Source organism: Chaetodon auriga, chromosome 22, assembly GCF_051107435.1.
Source record: "Chaetodon auriga isolate fChaAug3 chromosome 22, fChaAug3.hap1, whole genome shotgun sequence".
Taxonomy (NCBI): Eukaryota; Metazoa; Chordata; class Actinopteri; order Chaetodontiformes; family Chaetodontidae; genus Chaetodon; species Chaetodon auriga.
The window spans coordinates 12,514,605-12,524,976 of record NC_135095.1 but is presented as its reverse complement, the minus strand read 5'-3'; the positions used below and the strand labels follow the sequence as shown (position 1 = coordinate 12,524,976).

Here is a 10,372-nt window from a genome sequence, read left to right as displayed (position 1 = left end):
TGAGTTGTGCGTGAAGAGTTACTTCATATACAGAAACTTTTATGAGCTCTTCTAATGCCGTATAGTGTAATTGTGTGTCTCTCTGTGTGCATGCTCGAGTGCATTTCTTCTCATGTTTGTGTGATTTTTATTTTGTTTACGTGCTTAAATATAATGCATTTCAGAGGAATAGTCTGACATTTTGGGAAATACCACTCTGAGTTACATGTAAGGCTCCAGCCAGCAGCTAGCTGTTCCCCCCTGTTCGCAGTCTTTGTGCTAAGCTAAGCTAACCGGCTGCTGGTTGTAGCTACTGATTTACTTAAGAGTGGCATTGATCCTCTCATCTAACCCTCCATTAGAAAACAAGTAAGTGTATTTCCCAAAATGTCAAAGTATTCCTGCTGTTTTCAATTTACGCTTCTCATTGGATATGTTAAATTGATCTCTCTTCTTGAAATCCATGACCTTGTAAATAGTCTCTGAGAGGACATTTCGAGTCTATATTAACATCTCTACCATTAGATTCTAGTTAAATGCGTCTGCCGGCTTCTGAAGTATCTGAACAAGTAAGAGATAAAGAGGGAGGGGAAATGCAAAGACTGATGGACAGACAAAGATAGACAGAGAGACATGGGCGGCATCAGTGTCACATTAGGGGGACATCTGCTCAGGGTTGGCCAAACACAAAACACTGCAGGCTGCCAATCAGGAAGCCACCAAAACCACTGACACTGAACTGGAAAAATGGCAGGCATAAAAATAGGTCTCGTCTCTACTTCGCTACTGCGGGGTTTGAAGGCCTGTTTGCCAATCCCAGCTCAGCCGAGGCCTGTGTTACTGTTGGATGCACAAGAAAAACATCGGCATTGAAGCGCTGCTGTGCTACAGCTCGAGTTTGAAGTTTTGGAGCAGATGATTGACTGGCAGCTGAAAATGTGTGAAGGGTGTGGGGAAGCATATGTGACACCCAGACTTGACTGACTGCATCATCTCACTGATGGCTGCTTTTGCAAACATCGGGTCAAACTTCTACCAGTGTTACTTCTCAAATCTTTAATGTTTTAACCACAACAACATGGTGCCATATTATACTATCTATCTATCTATCTATCTATCTATCTATCTATCTATCTGATTGTTCCTCTTTTCATCATTTGACTGAACCAGTTCCAGTCAGATTAAACAGACGTAAGGCCAAATGATTGCACAAGTCAACTTACATAAATCAAGTTGGGTTTTTTTCCTGCTCCTTCTCTTCCTCTTTCTTTCCAAACGTCTTTTGCCCTTGACGTAGATGTGACACGACAAGTTCTGAAACATTTTCCAACTTTGGAATTGCAAGCAGGCATAAACATGAACTTTTCCCCTGTTTACAGATCTGAAGAGGTGAATGCTGCTGTGCACTTAGGGCTGTTGTGTTAATGATAAATCCCATTATGTCAAGACAGCAAGTATATTACACTGAGGTTTGACCTTAACTGGAGTTGTTTTCTGTTTATCATCTACCACCACTCGTGTCTGTTTTTAACCTGGGGTCCTCCATGCAGTCATAAAAATAACTAATTTGTCAAAAGACAGTTTCTTCACATGACCTGGTTTATGCAGAGTCAAGATGTGTTATCCACCTTGGCTGACATTTTTTTTTAGCTGGCCTTGGGCATGTATTGAACATTCTGTGTGTTTCTAAGTCATTAACTTGTTAGCCTGCTGGAGCTTTGCACCTCATAGTACTGCACTTATACTTGTCTTGCAATGAACTAAGTGATCATAGGGGACTTTTCGCTGCATAATAATTGTGAATCACATTCAGTAGTTACTCTGTCCAGTATCAAGGTGCTGTTTGATCTCTCCTGCATAATAAAAGTCTAAAGGAATGGTAATAGGAAGATGGACCTCTGCTTTCACTGTAATGCAGTGCAGTTCATTGCATTTCACAGACAGTTGGCTCCACTAATAGGAAGGCTGATTGTCGAATGTGTGACTCCTTCTCAACGGGACTAAAGAATGGCAAAGAATACAGCCATTGAATCCGCAGAAGAAGAAGAAAAAAAAGCGCTACGTCATGGAAAGAATGACGTCAGGTTTGATTAGGCGCCGAGGGGAGAGCCTTGTGTAGCCTAGGTGGAGTTCAAGCAGCCAGAAAGCAAAAACGATGCAGCGGTGAGGTTTCGGTGCGTACTTCTTCCTGGCTGCATCATATTATGGGGGGGGTGGAGCGGGTGGGGGGGGATGTTGAATAATCCTGTTATTATAAAGCGACACGGGAGCAAAGAGGGAGTACGAGGGGATCATGACGTAACCGTTTCCATAGGCGACTGATATGCTGGCTAAGCCAATGGGAATCCACACCAGCGGTCCATACCCATCCTCCTTTTGACGTGCATCACATGTCCCTGGCGGTGTTGTGACAGAAGGGAACGAGACTAGGCGAGATGACTCCTGTCAGCGTTCTTCCGCCTTCGTCAAAACCGACGTTAGAGAAGCTGAACCCCATTATCCTTTGGCTATTTCCCTCCCATATTGTGTCCAGTAGGTTTTCACATAGATTTAATGCTTAAAATCTTAGAAAAGTGGCGATAGCGTTACGAGACAGATACACTTAATAGTACTAATGACAAAAGCACTCAACTTTAGTATTTACCTGTTCTATGATAAAAATTATATTTTACGAATTACTATTGTATTCATTAGTGTTCTTCAAATATGTTAGCTAGTAGGCATATTACTTAACCGTGTCATATAAACAGTTGTTCGCATGTTTTCCATGGTTTCCGGACAAGTGGACATGGGTTTCCACGGGCTCAAATGGGATGGGAACTATCTTGACATTTCTCGTCGGAGACTTTGGCTGTGGTTGTGACAGCGCAGTGGGCGGGATTTTACCTCAGATCAGGGGAGAGAGTCTAGTCTTTGGTGAGACTGAGGGGGAGTTAAAGAGAGAAAGGGATCTGGGGTGCTCTTCAGAGAACGGAGTAAGTATTTTTGGGTAGATTTACTGTGCTAGCGCGGCAAAATGCCGCACGATAAGGACTGCTTCCAAGTGTGCTAGACGTTGCATAGAGGAGCCTTGTCAGTTAAGTCTTCATTTTTGTGTACAGTGATCAACGAGGGCCAGCCACCGGTGGGTAGCTGCCTTGGGTAGTTAGCTTTATACGGAGCTAACATCGTTAGCTTACGTTATATCTTGAATACATACTGACACTGGGCGTCTCGTTTTCCAGCCCAGGTAGCTAATCGACCGGGATGCTGCCAGATTTTCTTTGCGAGTGCTTGGTTTACTTGTACCTCTGCATTGCCCTGGGCGAAGTTTTTCCACTTGACAATGTACTGAAAGTGGCTTTTGTGTATTTTCCTTCTTTACAACCAACATAAGCTAACGCCTAGGAGCTAGTTGGCTAACATTGTACGCTAGCGTGGAACGTTGTTTTTTTAACGATGGACTGCACATGCGACAGTCTCGTGGACAGCAGATTGTCGTTTACACTTTGTGGCTCATCATTTAGAGACAGCCGGTGAAATAAACCTAACCGCTTAAAATACGGACCACTAACACGTTAACATTACCTCTATAAAGTTACCTCTTTCATTCTGCATAGGGCTGCGTTTTACGAGCTGTCATTTAGTCTGTGTAACGTTATGTTGCTCCCGCGTTACAGACCGAAAGACAATGTCAGAAAGCTACCGTTAGTGTAGTAATATTGTTAACCGACCTGGAACGGTATTCTCCGAGTACTCCTCCACGCGCTGCGGCTGCTCACGCGGACAGTTCGGGCAGCTCAGAGAGGCGCTCGTGGAGGCACATTAAAGTTATTTTGTCGACCGACTGCCATTACAGAGTGGACACGCTAAATGTGTAATTTTATGCGAAAATCAGCACTGTCCTCAGGCAAGCGGCAGCGTCTCCCCATGCTGTCATTCGGAGGATATCATTTACCGGCGTTGTGTCAAATTCTGTTTCCCCTTACCTTATCTTGAACCCAGCCTTAAACCGCAGCGTCAACCTGTCGACGATAAACCTCAACCCAAGCCCCAACCTCTTAACCCTCAGAGGGGGTCTCTCACCGAAACGCTTTTCTGCACCGTGCCTATCCTGTCAAGTCTAAATGTAATAGTGGGAACCTGCCACTTTCATCAGTGCAGGCTACAATACTATTAAAATAAGGCCGTGCACTTTATGACCAGCACGGCAATTCAAATGCAAAGACAGTCAGGCTAAACCTTGAACGTAGCATGACGCTTTCACAGACCATGTCAGTTACCTTGTAACAGTAACGGTAACGTAAATCTCGTATTTCCTATGCTTTCCAGCTACTGCAGGTTGTCTCCGTACATTAACATGACTCTCTTGCCTTTGATGGAGTGTAATACAGTTTCGCACTCGCTAACACTGCATGCAAGTTTCCAGGTTGATGTGGAGTGCAGCCACTGAGCACCTTTTGGTGTTAAGTTGAAGGGATCATTCCTTATCCAATTAAATAGCACCGGGGTTGCTGCAGCGCCAACAGTGTCTTCCTGTGTTTGTGTAATGACTTGTGATCCTACAGTGGATTGTAAATAATGTTGGAGATCTATCCAGATGACGCTTCAACACATAATTTAGCTCGAGTTGAAGGTGAATAGACTGTGATTCAGTGATGCAAGATGTGCCAGTCACTGTAGTATGGTATAGTTACCTGTAGACGTATTACATAATACAGTGTCAGCTAAGGAAATCCTTGGCCATGCGTTATAGTCAGAATATCTTGTTGCAGAGTATATGCTAGATGTAATGGCAGTTGTTGGAAAGCAGTTTTAGATCTGATTTTTCTAGATTTTACTACTTAAGGCAAATATTTTCCAGCTTTAACAAAGGGATTTTTCATTAGAGCTGCCTGCTCAGCACACAGATTCAGTTTGTTTAATCATTCACGTAAACCACCAGTAACACAATCTGTTGCTGTGTCTGAGCCCTTTGAACTGAGACTGTTGCTGTCACTCAAGAATGACAAAAATATCTTTTCTTATTCCTTGCTATGCCGTGCTTTTTCATAATGGCTGACTGTTGGCAGTGCTGCTCGCCCTGACTAAATGATATGGGTCAGTAGTTGTAACACTTGTTTTGTAAATTGTTTTGGAAAATGGTTATATCTCAGAAGCAAAGTCACTTGACATCAGTGGCAGTGTGGCTCAGCTGGATAGTGGTTTCCTTTCTTACATTTGTAGATACAACAGCCTTTCAAGACTACAACTCAAGGTTTTCATCCTTAATGCGGTGCATACGAAATTAATTAACCGTGCCGCAGAGGATGTCATTTCTACTAATCCAACATTATAGCTTGCTGTTAAAATGCCGGTTCTCATAGCATAAGAGGTTTTAGTAGTCACATAGCCATAGTCACTGCGAGGTAATGCAGTGTAGTGAGTACACTTTCTTCCAGGCAGTTATCGCCTGTCAAGTCTGTTCCCAGCTCATCACGGATGAGTCCCCCTTACAGCTGCTTGATATGTCCACTGATTTCATTGTCATGCTCTGCACTTCAGTCAGTTACAAGCATAGCCTGAAAAAGCAAATTAATATTATTAACAGCAACAATTGCTAATGTGTGTCCTCACTTCAGTCTGTATTCCTCTGTGAAATTCTTGCAAGTGCTTAGTATAAAGCATTATTTTAGAGAGCAAGCCACTGTAGGTCATTAATCTAAGGTGACATTGAGCCCCATGTAAACCGACATGGAAAGCTAAATATAGTCTGGTTTTTTACCATTAAGTACAATGTATTTATGGTACTGCTTATGATGGAGCTTTGCTTATTTTTCTTTCTCTGTATGAATTGTAAGGCCAAACAAGCTTCCTAACACTCTAACTCATTAATTACTGATTGGTTTGGCTCTATCATTACTACTTATACATTCAAATCTTTCCTAACAAGCCTGTAGAAACAAACAACATAGGTGTGACTAAACTTAATTTGCTGCTTTAAATCAGAAGAGTTAACATTATAGTTGCAGGGAGACCAAGGGGACTATAATTTGGAGAAATTGGTCAGACTAATTGGATAAGCCCTGATCCTGCCCACTCTAACAATTATAAGGCACACACGGCAAAATATCATGAATTAGTCATCAAGACAGCTAGAAGGTCTAATTATGCTACTGGGCATTTATGTTAGTTTTGGCATTTCTGAAAAGCTGGTGGGCTTCATCGCTTGACATGCACTGATCAAAATACATTTTTAAAGTAGGATAGAACAATTTCTTATTAAACTCTATGGCATCCGCATTGGGATTATAAAACATAACCAGACTGCTAGACACTAAAGTTGTTTAAAAGCAAAGAATTGCTCTTAATGATGGACAGTATCACGGGTGACATAAAGTACACAATCCTATGCTGGTGTAACCTTCTGTACACATCCAGATGGTCGTTGTAGCAGTGGTGTGAAACCTTGCTACACCAGGCCAGTGGAAAAAGGCCAATGGCAACCTTGTCATACTCGTGTAGCCAATTACTTATCATGCAGGTATCTTAAAATGTATTTCCATAAGAAGGTAACTTCCCAGAACGCCATCACTATGAGTTATTTTGTAAAATTTCCAATCATGGTGATCAATAAATAAGAAAAAAACATATTTCAAATCAGACTGTTGAAATCTTGCTTACGGAATTCTTGCTTTCATAGCACATTTTTCACCTTCTATGAGACAAATCCACAGGCAGAGTTTTATGTCGGACCATGTGGCGACGCTGCCATTACAACAGTGGCTTAGTCTGCTGAAAGCAGTTTCACTGACAGTGAAAGCAAGGATGGTTAGATTGAAAACCCTCTTGTGGGATAAAGGTAACACATACAGGTATAAATGCAGATTTTAGTCAGAGTAAAAATGTGTTTAATGCTCAACGCTAGTGTGTCCTGAAACTGGAATGGTAAGGACAGCAAGGTCAGACTGTTGCAGCAAATGGCAGGGCGGCAGGACCTCGGGCCACTGAGCTGCTATGTAGAATCACACATAACAAAGAACACAGAGAGCTTCTCATCTTCAAAGTGGCTCGATGAAAGATGCTCCATTTTGGAATATTTTCCATCCTATGGACATGAAGCACTCTGTCCTTCATGTTCTAAATCAAACCACTCCTCTTGGTTTTATTTCCTCGAAGGGAAAAATATAATATTTTCACATTCGCAGTTTAAAGAGGACTGCAGTATTGATGGTACTGAGGCTGGAACAAATCTAATTAATATTTGGTACTTAAAGCATTTTATAGTACATTCAGTGCTGCAAGAACAACATATTTCGTAATGATGTAAAAAAAAAAATGTGTCAGCTTTTAATTATATCTCAACAACCGGATAATCTTCCAGGACTCAGCACTGTTTTGAAATTGGTGAGCAAATGAAAAGTAAATGATTGCACCATTTGACCTCTCACTATTTACACAGACCTCTTCACAATGAGAAGTTGCACTGATATGATGAAACACTGGAGTACTATAAACCTTGTGTGACATCTTAGTTGGTGCATTGATGAGGTTTTTAAAATGCTAAGTCATGGATTCTCCTGCTTTTACTGCTTTCATGGCAGCTGTATTTTGTTAATTGTGACAGTTTGATTTGATTTTTCATGGACATGTTTTTGCAAAAGTAATTATAAGCACTCTACAAGAACCTGCCAGTCATTCTTAACATGTCTAAATGCCTCCATACTGCAAATTTTAGAGCATCAAAAGCTAGAATTTGTGTCTCCAACGTAAAATGGAAGTAGTCAAAATCCTGCCGCATTTTATGTCTAGTGTCTGCTCCACATGCATGGATTTGTGATATCGTCCCATTTTTATTGATACATTTGCAAACTGGAGACTGGAATCTCTTCATCTTCTTCTTTGATCAAATCACTTGTTTGAAAAAAATTACACTTAATTTCATCAACAAAATACAATTATTTATTGAGTAGCATAAAACAGTTGCAGGGTTGCATGTCACACAAATGAATGACTCTTCCTAACCAAATCAAGTAAATCATTATTAGACGTATCCTAAAAAAATACTATTTACAGTGACTACACATTCACTTGCAAACGCGAGTAAATGTCTGGGTCCGAGTTAATTGCTGCTTCTTAGATCCGGGACGAAAATATTCTGATTTATTTTCATTTCCGAGACCATTACATGTCACTCCATGTGTCAAGTAAGACGGCTGAAGAGGAAAAGCGTGTTGATGGTGACACCTCTGGCGTGCTGTGCGTTCGTATGACTTGGCAGCCTGACAGCACTTGAGAGCCGTGTAGCGGTTCCAGTCTGTGGGGTGAAGTAGCACTCTCAGCTGCGAGCCGTGCAGCACAAGGAGGGCTGGGTGTCTCTGCTTTGTACCCTCCACATTTACATGGCCTGACCCAGTTCAGCAACGGCTAGCAGTGGGGGGAGGGGAAAGTCTGGGGGAAGCTAAAAATACCACCCCTCGCATTAGGCAGCTCCATTGCAGAGGGATCCCTAGAATTGCTATCCTTGACTTGCATCGAGTTGTTGGCACGTCGAGGTGTACGAACTGCCAGAGGGTTTCCTTAGCGTGGAAACAAAGACATGAGTATATTTCTGAGATGCCCACCACTGTTGTCCTATCTACTTGCTTTCACTTGTGACAGCCTTCTGGGTGGAGGCTGTAGTGTGCATCCAATGTGTGAAAGCAGCCTGAAATAGCTTGGGTAGAGAGAAGAGACTTGTGGCTTGTGAGCCTCTGGTCCTTGGGTAAAACCACCTCGTGTTCACGCTGAGCTGTGGTGGTGGAGCTGTTGTGTGGAAAGGGTTAACCTTAGCCTCTGTCATTCAACCATACCATGCCAGCTGTTGGCTTGGAGATCCAATCACAATGATTTTCCACTGTTGTGACATGTGACCTGCTCCGCAACCCGAAACTGTCGCAGCGCAGCAAATGTTGGCACTTCCTTCATCTTGGCGTTGTTGCTGCTCGTGGGGTTAGGGGGTGTGAATGTGGGAGAGGGCTCATAGAGGAAGACATGAAGACGGGGAAATGGAGAAGGCAGAGAATTGCATTTATGACCATAGTCTGCCAAAGTTGTACCAAAGACAAGGGAAATATTCCTACCCGTTGAAGATCATGTCATGTAGAGACCAGTCACACATTTAAAAAGACACATGTTAATGCAGAGTGTAATTTGGCAGGCATGACTCCCGAAATTCACTTGTCTGTTTGCTGGAATTTGTGATAGTGTGTTGCAGAGTGTTTTTTTTATTCGCTGTTCTGTGTATTTTTATTTATTTATTTATTTTTAGCCTGAAGGTGTCAGGCATATGGGCAATAATTAACCTTTAACCAATGAATCAGCAGTTACATAACAGTACGTAGTGTTTTAAAATATGAAAAACATTCTGTGTATCTTGGAGCTGAGTCATATCAGCCTTCTCATATAGTGATTTTTAGGTTGTATGTATCATCAAAATACATCAGTCATTAAAACGAAAAGGTTGAGAGAAAATAGCATCTATGTTTTAATGTGTGTTGGAGCTTGGTATGGATGATTTAGAATCCAAGAGATTGGTATAATTTGCCTTGCAGTCCATGGATCTAACTTAGGCTACGGTGAGATGAACCTCAGAAATCCTTTTTTAAAAGGCTGGTCTGGCATTCCCTGGCGTTTCTGTCCAAGCCCCGAGAAAATCCCTTTTTATGATTTTCATGGAAATTCCGAACAGTGGTGTGAAAAATAATAAGTGATGACTTACGAACATGCATTGAAGACCTCGCCCTAAACCTGTGGTCAGTACAAGAGGTGCAGGAGTATTTCCTCTTCAGGATAGGGATTTCTGCGATCTCTCCCACCTCGGTAATACACCCGGCCCTGCAATTATGCCGTGTAATAAATAATAAATTCTGTCCCGTTTTCCATGGCAGATGGCTCCAAATAGAATCTCAACATGTGACAGAATAGTTTCCAAGAATCTCAATGGAATAAGCTGCAAGCATTCATTGTGCAGTGAGCAGTAATAAAGCCTACATTTTCTCTCCTTCTGCATCTGCGTCCCAGTTTAAAGTTCTGACATGTTTTCAGTTTCGGATGTTAGTTTAGAGTCACATGTTTGAAGCCCTGTTTGATGCAAAAGTCACACAAATGGTGTTCTCTCAAACCTGTTCTGGTCTCTGCTATAGCCAGAAACGCAGAAAGTGAGTAAAACTTCCCCAGCTGAGAGATAACTGCAGCATTTTTTCCAGGCAAGGAAAAAATGTTGCCTACTCTGGTGCCTTTCTGTATGGATCAGATTGCGGAGTCCAGCTGCCCTGTGCGGTGTGAATGATAGTCTGACATGGCTTTCCACCTGAAAGTACAGTGTGTGTGTGTGTGTAGTGTTTCACAGAGCTCTTTCAGACTGCAGGTCAAGTCCGTCTGGTTCGATCTTTCC

At 42.2% G+C, this 10,372-nt stretch overlaps 1 protein-coding gene across 4 annotated transcripts in view; it reads left to right on the top strand.

The window, feature by feature from the left end:
- Positions 1-2,735: 2,735 nt before the first annotated feature.
- The window catches only part of atp2b1a (ATPase plasma membrane Ca2+ transporting 1a), a 38,694-nt gene continuing 31,057 nt past the window's right edge, over positions 2,736-10,372 (top strand). For 3 of the 4 annotated variants that reach the window (XM_076722819.1, XM_076722817.1, XM_076722820.1), the window contains exon 1: positions 2,736-2,954. The gene's annotated coding sequence lies outside the window, so the exon portion shown is untranslated. Of the gene's footprint in view, positions 3,104-10,372 lie in introns of all 4 variants that reach the window. The other variant, XM_076722818.1, reaches the window with a different exon arrangement.